Source organism: Protobothrops mucrosquamatus, unplaced genomic scaffold, assembly GCF_001527695.2.
Source record: "Protobothrops mucrosquamatus isolate PMUCROS unplaced genomic scaffold, P.Mucros_1.0 scaffold3025, whole genome shotgun sequence".
Taxonomy (NCBI): domain Eukaryota; kingdom Metazoa; phylum Chordata; class Lepidosauria; order Squamata; family Viperidae; genus Protobothrops; species Protobothrops mucrosquamatus.
Genome location: NW_015389040.1, coordinates 188,309 through 200,177, shown reverse-complemented (window position 1 = coordinate 200,177; position 11,869 = coordinate 188,309).

Below are 11,869 nucleotides of genomic sequence, written 5' to 3'. Positions count from 1 at the left end.
CTTCCACAGCCAAGAGGGTCCCAGCCCACCCAAGAGGGAGGAAACCAGCAAAGTTGGGGGAATACTTCCAAGGAGACTCCGGAGGAGAAAGCGGGGGCGGGGGGGGAGGAAGGGATATCCCGAGACACCCCCCCCAACGGGGAACGGATACCCAGCAGGAAGCAACAACGCCTCCCCTCCCCCCCACCGCAATGTTTGTCACAGTTGCCTTCACACGTTTGGCTGTAGAAGCGGCACTGTTGTTGTTACACCTGAGATGGTTTTTTTTTCTTTTTTTCCTTTTTCTGTTTTGACAGAAGTGTTTTTAACTTCAACAACCTTTCAGCTCCAGCTCCAGGCTGCAATTCTCTCCCCCCCCCTTTTTTTTTCTTTTCTGAAAAGCAGCAGAGGGATAACACAAAACATGGATATTAAGAATACTAAGATGATGGTGGGGGTGGTGATGATGATCTCAAGGCAAGATAATCTGCCGGGGTAGATGCCTGCTCCCCAGATCTGCACAGCTTCTCAAGATCCCTACTTTGATCGGGATCTCCTTACAGGGTTTCTTAAACTTGGCAACTTTAAGTCAGTGGACTTCGACTCCCAGAATCCCCCAGCCGGCATGCTTCAAGATGGGAGGGCTTCAACTCCCAGAATCCCCCAGCCAGCCTGCTTTAAGAGGGGTAGATCTCAACTCCCAGAATCCCCCAGCCAGCCTGCTTTAAGAGGGGTGGGTTCAACTCCCAGAATCCCCCAGCCAGCCTGCTTTAAGAGGGATGGACCAACTCCCAGAATTCCCCAGCCAGCATGCTTCAAGATGGGAGGGCTTCAACTCCCAGAATTCCCCAGCCAGCCTGCTTTAAGAGGGGCGGGCTTCAACTCCCAGAATCCCCCAGCCAGCATGCCGTCCACCTATCTAAAGGTTGCTAAAGTTGAGAAACGCTGTGTTAGGCAACACTCTCCATCTGGCGGGCAGCTACAGCTAGTCCTCGTCTTACAACGGTTCATGTAGTGACCGTTCAAAGCGACAAGGGAACTGAAAAAAGTGATCTAAGACCGTTTTTCACGCTGACGCCTCCCCGGGGTCACCTGATCCAAATCCAGACGCTTGGCAACTGACCGGTACCTGTGACGGTGGCAACGTCCCGGGATCGCGCAGTCCCCTTTTGCGACCTCCTGACAAGCAAAGACAATGGGGAAGAAGCCGGATTCATTTAACGACTAAATTACTCCTTGAACGACTGCAGTGGTTCGCTTAAGAACGGTGTTAAAACAGGGCAAACCTTACTTGGTAACTGTCTCGCTTAGCCACAAAAAATAAAATCTGGGCTCCATTTCTGGTCGTAAGTCGAGGACTGCCTGCAGTTGGCAAAACGCTGGCCATCCTTATGGAAGTTGGCTTCTCTCTCCTTGGTGCCATTTGCCCGGCTTTGTGAGGTCTAATCTGCAAATGGCCGACTTGCTAGCTGAACAGTTTTCCCCCCGCGGTGAACAAAACACGGCCGTTTTCTGGATCTCTGTCCAAAATTAAGACTATTCCATTGGAAACCGCAGGAGTTGGAAAGCCCAGCCACCAATGCTGGCTTGGCACGCTGGCTGGCTGGCTGGCTTGTTTGTGGCTGTGTGTCTTGCCTTTGCGTGAAAAGTTTCTGAAGAAAGCCGTGTCCTCTCGAAGGTGGGATTTGGAGACAAAGAGAAGGGGGGGTCTTGTCGCTGCAAAAGGCCTCCTGCGCTTCATTGGCCTCGTTGAGAAGCGGAGTGGAAATGGCACCACCAGGAGATCTGTCGAGTGTTTTCGGCTACTCGCCAGAGAGAGAAAAATCATCATTTCTGGGCGAGCCGAGCTAGAAATGTTCTTTTTCTAACAGCCTTTCCCCACCTCTCAACATACAGCAAACCCAAGAGCTGTGCTCTTTTATCCATTATTCAAACCTCTTGTTAGTCTAAACGTGAGAAATTAGCCCGGTTTTTAAGACTACATCGAAGGATTGAACTAGCTTGGCATTAATATCACATAGATCTTTTTTTGTGTGTGTGTGTGGTCTTTTTACATTTTAGCTTATTTGAATCACCCGCAGGCATTTTTTTTTTTCCCCTGCAACGTCTCTGGTGCATTCCTCTTCTTTTTTTCTTTCTTTCTTTCTTTTTAATTTGCAACGTTTCTCCAACGATATTAAAACCCGCCCGCCCAGACACAAATCTCAAATTGTGCTGGCCGTTTCCTTCTGGATTGTGAGTCAGCAGAAGGAGGCCGTTCCAGAGGGCAAAAGGAAAGAAGGAAAGAAAGAAAGAATTGGAACAGCAATTCACAGACAAAACTTTCTCCCCTTCGGCGAAAGGGGGAATTGTGGTGAAGTGTGTGTGTGTGGGGGGGGGGGGGCTTTGTATGCAAAGGCACAGCACATCCTAATGCGGTTGTCTGGCCCCTGGCCCAAAATTTCTGTTGCTGAGTGGGACGTTTCTTAAGTGGGTTTTGTTCTGTTTTACGACCTTCCTCTCGACACAGTTATAATAATAATAAAGTTGGAAGGGACCTTGGAGGTCATCGAGTCCAACCCCCTGCTCAGGCAGGAAGCCCTACACCATTTCGGACAAATGGCTGTCCAGTCTCTTCTTAAAAACCTCCAGCATTCACCACTTCTGGAGGCAGGTTGTTCCACTGGTTAATTGTTCCAACTGTCAGGAAGTTTCTCCTTAGTTCCAGGTTGCTTCTCTCCTTGATGAGTTTCCATCCGTTGCTTTAGGCACTTTGGAGAAGAGCTTGACTCCCTCTTCTGTGGGGCAGCCCCTGAGATATTGGAAGACTGCGATCATGTCCCCCCTCGTCCTTCTCTTCATTAAAGTAGACATCCCAATTCCAGCAACCGTTCCTTATATGTTTCAGCCTCCAGTCCCCTGATCATCTCTGTTGCTCTTCTCTGCACTCTTTCTAGAGTCTCAACGTCTTTTTTACATCGTGGTGACCAACACTGGAATCAGTATTCCAAGTGTGGCCTTACCAAGGCCTTGTAAAGTGGCATTAACACTTCCCGTGATCTTGATTCTATCCCTCTGTTAATGCAGCCCAGCACTGTGTTGGCTTTTTTGGCAGCTGCAGCACACGGCTGGCTCATATCTAAGGGATCGTCCACTAGGACTCCGAGGTCCCTCTCACAGTTGCTAATAAATCACTGCAGTTTTTTAAATTAGTCACACGGTTGTTAAGTGAATTTGGCTTCCCTCTTGAGTTTGCCTGTCAGGAGCATGACCCCAGGACATGCGACCGTCATAAACACGAACAGGTTGCCAAGCGGGCGAATTTGGATCGCGTGACCACAGGAGACGCTGCAACGGTCGTTAAGTGAGAAAAAGCGTCATAAGTCATTTTTTCGTTGCCGTTGTAACTCTGAACAGTCACTAAACCAACTGGTGTAAGTCGAGGGCTGCCTGTACAGAATCACAAACAAACAAACAAACAAACAAAAAAAGGCATTGCACCCTGGAGGTTTTTTTGTTTTTTTTTTTGCCAAACCTGCGGCGGATTAAACCAAATTGCAAATAAAAATTCAGATTTTTGTTCCGCCCCTGAGTTTTTCTTTCTTTCTTTTTTTAAAAGACTCCATTTGGCACAGGTGCAGGAGAACGCGAAGTGATGGATGGAACAAATCGGGAGATTGGTACTCCAATCTTTTTTTATTTCTCGCTAAGCAGCGGGAAAACATTTTAAAGACTTTGCGCCAACGTGGGAAGCCTAGTTCTGCATTTTTTTTTTCTTACAGGCTGCCTTCAGACGTACCTTTTCTGTCCGAAGAACGACACACGCGCCCTTCAGAAATGCAAACGAAGACGCCAAAAGTCTTTTTTTTGGGGGGGGGCTCCTGGGATAGGAAAACCGACTGCTCTGGACAGTTTTGTGGAGCAGAAGGACCTTGAATTCTCCTGAAGTTTTCGCTTAGACCTAAAGCAATCCCCCCCACCCTTGAGAGGAAGCCTTGATGCCAAACAAATCAGAATTATGGAAGGGAGACCTCAATTATGCCCCCCTGTCCTGCTTGGGTAAGAAATCTCAACTACGGATCATAAATAACCGTCAATAAATAGATTAGGTGGAGGCCGACAGGATGTTCCGCATTGCACACAAAAGGAAACGGTCAGAGGGAAGAAAAGAAACAGGCTTCTTAGGAAAATTGGAAGGGGGGGGGACATTATTGCAGGAGTTTTGCACAAGGGGGGGGTTGGTGGATTCAACAGGGTGACTTAATGAGAAATACAGCACTGTCCCAAAGGTTTTATGTGCTCCGGTCGCAGGAAGAAAGCTGGATAAGGGAACAAAATGATTGTCTGAATGCAGAATCGGAGGTGGATAGGATCCTGGGCCCTTCAACACACACACACACACACACACACACACACACACACACACACACACACACAGAGAGAGAGAGAGAGAGAGAGAGAGAGAGAGAGAGAGAGAGAGATATTTACCTCCAAAAATCCCAATTTAAGAATTCTTGAACCCAGCCAGCAAAGAGGACGCTACATTTCTCAAAGTTAGCCAACTACCTTGCTGAATCGCTTATTCTGGTGGTTTCTTGGTTTTTTGTTTTAAAATTGTATGCACAAAGTAAAGTGGGGGCTATGTTTATTTTTATTTATTGATTTGTCCAATTCATTCCTGTCACAATTGGCAGACTCTTAGCGGCTGACAATAATTAAGCACCGAAATAACAGCATCAAGCCCTGAGGCAGTTTTACACTTGGACCAAAAGCATGTAAAAATAGTAAAAACCTTGACACCGTAAATGTGATCAAACAACCCCGGGCATCCTATTTGCCTTCTAATGCAGCTCATTTCTTTCTTTCTTTCTTTCTTTCTTTCTTTCTTTCTTTCTTTCTTTCTTTCTTTCTTTCTTTCTTTCTTTCTTTCTTTCTTTCTTTCAGCAAAGTCCTAAAATTATCTAATGGCAGATCCGGACCAGAGAGAAAGAGAAGGAAGGGAGGGGAAGAGGAGGAGAGGAGAAAAGTAGGAAGGAAGGAAAAAGAAGGAAAAAATGAAAGGAAGGAAGGGAGAGAGGGAACAAACAAACAAACACACAAACAAACAAGTAAATAAATAAAGGCTGGATCTTATAAGGGGACGAGAGATCTTGCAATGGGCACAGCCTGGCGGGAAAGTCCTTTTGTTGCAGACCATAGGAGCTAATTCGCAGCATCTCCGCATAGGAAAATAATCTAAGTAATTAAACTCAAATCAAGCATTTGGGCCACCCAAGACTGAACAGGTGGGACCAGCAGTCCAGCTTAATACGAAGAGATTTTTTTAGGTGCCTGAAAGGTCAGCTGCTGGAAAGCCAAAGTGGGAATTCGTATCCTCTTGGGTGAATTCCCAGAAAAATCCCTCTTTCTCTGCTGTCGGCAAATAATCCAAACTCTCTCTCTCTCTCTCTCTCTCTCTCTCTCTCTCTCTCTGCTATTCTCTGCTAACCATGGTTTGTATGGCAAACCCCGCCTGTTAGCTTATTCCCCCCCCCACGGATTTCAGCCTGGGTTAGTTCAGGATGAGCCACGCTGTCAGACCTGCCCCAACCCAATCCCTTAGGAGGAAAGGAAGAGCCTCGATTCCCTCAGACCGAAGCAAACGTCTCTTTTACTAAGGGGACTTGGTTGCAGTCAAGTCAGGCTAGATCTAAGCTTTCCCCCCCGCGAAAAAGAGACAGAAGAGACTTGACCCACGCCACGTCCGAATGGCAAACCTTGGCCCGTGCTAGGCAAGAAACCGAGGCCAAGGCCCTTGTCGTCTGCTGGGGAAGAGTCAATTTAGGGGTGGGTGGGAAGAGAAAGGGGGCCAGGTTTCTGAATTGCAACATGCAGCCGCCGCCCCCCCCCCCTTCGCCCGCATTCACCTCCTTCGCTCATTGCCGCTTAAGCCGGCTTCCTATTCACGCTTCTTCTGGGGTCCTCCACAAAATCAATTTCAAAGTGCAAATTGATTCCAAGCTTCCATACAAATCTGGTGTCAGGGCTGGGGGAGGTGTGTGTGTGTGTGTGGAGGGGAGGAAGGGGGGGTCAGAAGGAGCCAGGAGAAATATTGCAAGGGCTGCTCGGCTCGTGGCTAACCAAGAAATTGGAGGCTTTGTAAAGATGCAAAGAGCAGGATTCAAACCACGACACGGGCACGGCGGGGAAAGAGATTGGATTGGATTGGGGGGGGATGGACAGAGGAGATGATGGTTTAATTTGCTCCCCCCCCCGAATGAGACCCTTTAAGCAGAGATGATTGAAATAGCATAGGTGGGGGGGAAGATGTCCACCCAGGCTGCCGTCTTCGGCTTCTGGCATTGCAAATCCTCCATCCAGGTGGGGAGGGAGGGCGGGATAGATGACCTCCAAGGCCCCTTTGCAAATTAAGTTTCCCAGTGGGGGCACAACCATGCCTCCAGGCAGTCCTCGGCTTAGGACCGCAACGGAGCCCACAATTTCCATGGTTAAGTGAGTTTTGCCCCATTGGATGACCTTTCTGGCCACCGTTGTTAAGTGAATCGCTTCGGTTGTTAAATGAGTCACCCGGTTGGTTAAGTGAATCTGGCTTCCCCCCCCCGGTTGACTTTGCTGGTCAGAAGGTCGCAAAAGGGGATCAACGTGACCCCCCCCCCGGGACCGTCATAAATATGAGTCAGTGGCCAAGCGTCTGAATTTTGATGGCGGGAACGGTGCAATGATGGTGAAAGCGTGAAAAACAGTCGCAAGCTGATGTCGTCCTTTCAAATGGTCACTAAATGAAGTTGAGGACTGCCTGTATTCGGGTTGGTCCGACTCGGTTTGCTGTCAAATCTGGGCCCTGGTCCTTCCTGCAGACACGGCCCCGCCAAGGCCCTGGGCTCCAGAACTGGTTCAGCCCTGCTGAGTTAGGGACTTGTTATCTCAGCTACGGTTTAATTAAAGCTTGTTTATCCCCAACCTCTGATCAGCCCATTGGGAGGCAGGGAGATGGATCTGGGATGCTCTGGGGAACCGGAGAGCCTACAAAACAACTCTACGGCTTCTCACCTTTAGTTTTCTATTCTTTCTTTCTTTCTTTCTTTCTTTCTTTCTTTCTTTCTTTCTTTCTTTCTCTCTCTCTTTCTCTCTCTCCTTTCTCTCTTTCTTTCTTTCTCTTTCCTTCCTTCCTCCCTCCCTCCCTCAATCTCTCTCTTTCCTTTCTTTGCTTCTTTTCTTTCTCCTTCCTTCCTTCTTTTTCTTCCTCCCTCCCTCCCTCAGGCTCTTCTTTCTTTCTTTCTTTCTTTCTTTCTTTCTTTCTTTCTTTCTTTCTTTCTTTCTTTCTTTCTTTTTCTTTCTTTCTTTCTTTTTTTCTTTCTTTTTCTTTCTTTCTCTCTCTCTCTCTCTTCTTTCTCTCTCTCTCTCTCTTCTTTCTCTCTCTCTCTCTCTCTCTCTCTCTCTCTCTCTTTCTTTCTCATAGACTCAACTTGCTCACTGGGCAGGATTTGACACATTTGGGGGGGGGGGTTCTGCAGAATCTGGGATTTGTAGAATTCCAGAACATTTGGATACTAACAGACAGACAGACAGACAGACACACACACACACACACACACACACAAACATGGCTCCGCAAACTCAGAAGAGGATCAGAGATGATACAACAGTTTCGTAAACCCCGGCAACAGCTGGGTTTTCATTTTATCTTTTCAATGGGATAACTAAACATATGTTTCGCCACCCAGCTCTTTCTGCTAATGCTATTTTCTCTTGGGGGAAAAAGAGAAAAAAAAGTCTCTCTCCCTCCTTAGGCTGCTTTTATCGCGGGGGTTTTTCAAGCAGAGGCAGCTTAGAGGGACGCCCAGGGCAATCTGCTTCCAAATTGTCGTTTCAGCCTTCACTTCTTATACAAAAGCAACATCAAACTGGCTAAGTAATTGCAAAGCGGGCCCTGCCAGATTATTTTGCTCCAAGATGGGAGTTGAATAACTAACGTCTTTAAAAGTAACTAGATCAGGGTTTCTCCACCCTGGCTGTTTTAAGAGAGGTGGGCTTCAACTCCCAGAATCCCTCAGCCGGCCTGCTTTAAGAGGGGTGGGCTTCAGCTCCCAGAATTCCCCAGCCAGACTGCTTTACATGGGTGGACTTCAACTCCCAGAATTCCCCAGCCAGCCTGCTTTAAGGGCTAGTTTACTATAGCTAACTTTTTCCAGTCAGCTGGGCATCCCTCTCTCAAGAGTTACCTTCTTGCAAAGGAGAGGGGTCTTCTCCAAAGAAAGACCTTCTCCACTAACCCCTCCAGCAGCCTAAATGGACACACACACACAACCACACACACAGAGAGACAAAACACCCGTCTACCCACCCCGCAATCCCTTTCTCAGTCACTTCTAGGAAATCGGAGAATGCCCCCGTACTGCGGTAGGCTCCACTGAGAGCCATTTTCATAAAACCCCTTCAGCAAATCTGCTCCAGAGATGTTTAGCTGCCTTGTAATATTCATGAGGGGAGATTAAATATTGAGATTTATGCCAATAATAATAATAATAAATATATATATATATTAAAGCAGCCGAGGGGTTGTGTGTGACGAGGGGTGTGTGTCAGTGTTGTTAAACCAGCACAGGGATGTGCTGGGCTGTTGCTAACAGGCGGGGAGAGCCATACGGAGCGATGACAAACGGCTTCCGCAACCAGAGGTCTCCTGTGCCACGTACAGAGAGCCGATCTCTGGGCCTCATCCCGATTTTACAGGCCGTCCTCAGTTTACAACCTTTCCTTCGTGACCGTTCAAAGTTACCACGGCACTTAGGCTCGTCTTGTACACGTAACGACCGTTCGCAGCATCGCCCCCCCCCCCCCCAAGATCACGGGATCGAAATCCGAACATTTGACAAGGGACTCCTATTTATGACGGGCGCAGTGTGTGTGTGTGTGTCACGTGGATCCCCTTTTGTGACCTTCCGGCGAGCAAAGTCGACGGGGAAGCTGGCTTCTCAGGCAGAATTGGCAGGGCTACATTTAGCTCCCGGATGATCCCGTGGGGCTGGATTGCATCACCTGGATTGCGTCCCCTCCGTGGCTTTGCTGCCTTCCTTCGGGGCGAGGACGCAGTCTGCCAGCCTCTCACACACACACCCCATCGCCCCAAGAGACCCCCCCCTCCAAGCCAGGTACAACCACAGCCTGCCCCTCCCTGCCTCCCCCAGGCCTTGCAAACCAGGCATTTTGAATGGCTCTGAAAAGGGGACCAGCCGGGGAGGGCGAAATTCATTCCCCTGGTTTTCCAAGGAAGGGATGCTTTTTTTTTTTTTTTTTGCCCCGGCCCTGCTCTCAGCATCCCCCTGGGGGCAGAGGGCAGCCTGGAGACACACACACACACACACACACACACACACACACAGAGAGAGAGAGAGAGAGAGAAATCCCAATTGCACATCCTTCTCCTTATAATTTCTCTCAGGCTGCCTCTTGCATTGTGTAATGTGGGGGGGGGGAAGCTTCAAGGTTTCATCATCAGGGTCCCCCCCCATTCGCTCTTAGACCCGCAGAAGCAGAAAGCATGGCTTGCATTCCTTGTAACACCTTTCAGAAGGATGCAAGGATTCAGGTGTGGGGGGGGGAGATTTCTCCTCCCCTTCCCCCTTTTTCCAACGACTCCCAGCGGGCCTGGGGGGCGGGGGGGAGTGGGGCGAGGTGGGGAGGTGGAAAGCAATTTCCAACATTTCTATCTGACCCAGCAGATCCGGATGCAGCTTTCTGGAATAAGGGAAGAGGACCAGTCGGAAGCCTGAAAAGCCAATTTGCGGAAGGATTTTGGACCGATCTGCTTTCAGACTAGGCTGTGCAGCTTCTCTCTCCTGCAGAGGGGAGGAAGGGAGGGAGGAAGGAAGGAAGGAAAAGAAAGAAAGAGGGATGGAAATAAAAGAGAAAGGGAAGAAGGAAGGGAGGGAGGGAGGAAGAGAAAGAGAGGGAGGAAGGAAGGAAAAGAAAGAGAGAAAGAGAGGTGGAAATAAAAGAGAAAGGGAAGAAGGAAGGGAGGAAGAGAAAGGGAGGGAAGGAGGAAAGAAGGAAGAGAGGAGGGAGGGTGGAAGGAAGGAAAAGAAAGAGAAAGAGGGATGGAAATAAAAGAGAAAGGGAAGAAAGAAGGGTAGAAGAGAAAGAGGGAGGGAAGGAGGAAGAAAGAGGAGGGAGAAAGAAAGGAAGGAAAAGAGGAATGGAAATAAAAAAGAAAAGGAAGAAGGAACGGAGGAAGAGAAAGAGGGAAGGAAGCAGAAAAGGAAGAAAGGAGGGAGGGAGGGAGGGAGAGAGAGAAAGAATGGAGAAAGGAAAAGAGAGGGAGGAAGGGAAGAAGGAAGGAAAGAAAGAGGGAAGGAAGGAGAGAGGGAAGGAAAGGGAGAAGGAAAGAAGAGAAAAGAAGGAAGGAAGGAAGGAAGGAAGGAAGGAAGGAAGGAAGGAAGGAAGGAAGGAAGGAAGGACTTCAACCTCAATGAAAAACAGATCAGGCAATTCCAGACTCCGGATCTGACCATCTGTTTGCCAAAATCCAGATTCCCTTCCTGGATTTTCCCTCCCCCCAAATCTCAGCTTCCGCCTCCTCTGATCTCTTTTCCAGATCCAAAGCACCTTTCCTGGCTTTTAGCTTCCCTTCGGCTTCCACCACGGGGCTGGCACTTCGGATTCGCCCTGAATTTTTTCCCAAAGAGAAAGAGATTTCCTCCGGAGAGGCTGGTGAGAGCCGCGGGGGACGCTCCCATGCCAAGGTGCGCGCGCATGAGCACGGAGGCCCTCCACGGCTCACACGCGCCGGTGCCGGTGCCGGTGCCAGGGCAGGCCTCGAACGATCGATAAGGTTTCTCCTCTGGACACATTTCCACCGCAAGAACAGCTGCCTTTCAGTCGGAGGCAGAAACCTTGCCGAGAAAAAGAGCTTTTGGCGCATTGTAGCCAGAGGTTAAAACCAGCAAAACGCTATTTATTGGCGGATTGATCTCGGCCTGGCTGACCAAATTAATGTGCAAGATAAATGTGCAAATTAATGTGCAAATTAATGTGCAAGATGAAAAACACACACAACTGAAGACCAAAGAGTTCCCACAAAATGAAAAACCACAGTCTGCAGGATATGCCACGTTCTGTGACTCGGCCACAGCTAACTCAGCTCTGATATATTTTACCTATTAAATACCTATACTGAACGTGACCTTCCCAATGGCTTGGGGTCCTATTTTGGTCATAAATTGAGGACTACCTACATCAGGGGTCTTCAAACTGGGCCCTTTGATGACTTGTGGACTTCAGCTCCCAGAATTCCTCAACGAGAGGGTTTATTTACTTTCCCAAGTTCAGAATTTGCGAGTTTGGCCTCCAGTTCCTCGTCCCTCTCTAAAATCCAGAATTTAGACTCTCATCGCTGGAAGCTTTCCAGAAGAGGCATCTGTCAGAAATGATGTAGGCAGGATCCCCTGCTTGGGTTGGGGGGGGGGTTGGTCTAGATGACCTACAACGTCCCTTCCAATCCTGTTGAACTATTCTGAATCCCTTTCTTCCTTTTTTTTTTTAATCCCTTCGACGGACTTGGCTTCCAACCAGCCGCTAATAAAAAGGCCCATCTAGATTCATTAGTTAATTTTCCCGTGTTCACCTAGGAATGGGGCTCGGAGAGTGATTTTCCGTCTCTGACAAGATGGTTAAAAGGAAATCTATTTGGGAGCCTTGATTATTTATTTAGTTTTTTTTTTCTTTTTAAGCGGCGAAGATTCCCCGATGTTCTTCTTTGCCCTGAGCAAATTTCCGGGTCTACATTTTAGAGTCAATTTCTGAGAGGTGACTTTTCTCTCTAACTTCTCTTTTTTTTTTAGGGGAAAAAAATAAAATAAAACTGGGTAAAGGATCATAATGATGTGGCCAAGGGTGTATAGGTAGTCCTCAG